Source organism: Otolemur garnettii, unplaced genomic scaffold (assembly GCF_000181295.1).
Source record: "Otolemur garnettii isolate 467f Iridium unplaced genomic scaffold, OtoGar3 scaffold00009, whole genome shotgun sequence".
Classification (NCBI taxonomy): Eukaryota; Metazoa; Chordata; class Mammalia; order Primates; family Galagidae; genus Otolemur; species Otolemur garnettii.
Window position 1 is genome coordinate 4,993,677 of NW_003852404.1, and position 1,684 is coordinate 4,995,360.

Here is a 1,684-nt window from a genome sequence, read left to right on the forward strand (position 1 = left end):
ATTCAGCCGTAAGAAAGAAGGAAATTCTGACATACAGTACAACACAGATGAGCCTTGAGAACGGTGTGTGAGTGAAATAATCCAGTCATTCAATGATCCTGTATGATTCCACTTAGGGAGTGTGATAACCAAGCCCCCTAACCTTAAAAAAGAAACTTCCTTTGAATCCATTAGTCCCAGCCACCTCGAGGGTGAGGAGTGCGCAGGGAGTGGGAAGAACTTCGAGAAGAAACTTGAGATAAGAAAGTGCGTAGGAAAGAGAGACTTGACTACCTCCCGGCCCCCCCACCTTGTACTACGCAATTCCCCCCGCCCAAGGCTAACCGCGATGATTCAGCTTCAGTACCTCTGCCTACTTGCTATGACGCAGAAATAGGGTATAAAGACCCATTTGATCTGTCATTTGAGGTCGCTTGCCTCCAAGGGCAACGACCCCTGCACAGGTACAAACAAAATTTCTATTTGCATGAAAGTGGGGTCCGTGTCTCCTTCTCAGCTGTGTGCGTCCTAAGAGCAGTTACTGACAGGATGGTGGTTGCCAGAGGCTGAAGAGAGGGGACAACGGGCAGTTATTGTTTAAGGGGTACAAGGTTTCAGTTTTGTAAGATGGAAAGAATTTTGCAGAAGGATGATCGCGACGTTAACACAGCAACGTGAAGGTACTTAATGGCCCTAAACTGTACACCTAGAAATGGTTAAGATAGTACATGTTCTGTTATGTGTATTTTTACCACAATTAAAAGAAAATAAATGGTTAAAAAATGGATCGTAGACCTAGATGTAGAACCTAAGCTCACAAATTCCTAGGAGAAAAGCATAGAAGAGCATTTGTGTGACCTCGGGTTAAGTGGATTTCCTAAAACAACACAAAAAGCACAATATATAAAAGAAAAAAAAAATGAGTGAAACGGACTTGGTGAATATTTAGCTTCTGTTCTTTCAAAGATGCGGTTAAGGTAAAGGAAAGACAAATTCACAGAGCAGAAGAAAATCTGCAAAGCACATATCCAATAAAGGACTTGTGTTCAGGACATTTAAAGAACTCTCAACACTCAATAATAAGAGAATAGATAGGTGGTGCCCATAGCTCAGTGGATAGGGCGCCGGCCACATACACCCAGGCTGGCGGGGAACCTGGCCCGGGCCAGCTAAACAACAGTGACAATTGCAACAAAAAAAATAGCCAGGCGTTATGGCAGGCACCTGTAGTCTCAACTACTTGGGAGGCTGAGACAAGAGAATCACTTAAGCCTAGGAGTTGGAGGTTGCTGTGAGCTGTGATGCCACAGCACTATACCCAGGGCAACATAGTGAGACTCTGTCTCAAAAAATAAGTAAATAAATAAACAAGAGAACAGATAACACAGTTTTTGAGCAAAAGAGTGGAACAGACACTTCAAAGAAGTATACGTTGGCAAATTAGCACAAAAAGGTGCTCAGCATCACCAGTTATTAGAGAAATGAAAATTAAAACCATAAGATTCTACTAGACCCCTATGATAACTAAAATTTTAAAAGGCTAGGGCTGGGCGCAGTGGCTCATGCCTATAACCCCAGCAGTCTGGGAGGCGAAGGCTGGCGAATTGCTCGAGCTCAGGAGTTCCAGACCAGCCCAGCCCAAGTAACAGCGAGATCCCGTCTCTAAAACTAGCTGGGAGTTGAGCCAGCCATCTGTAGTCCCAGC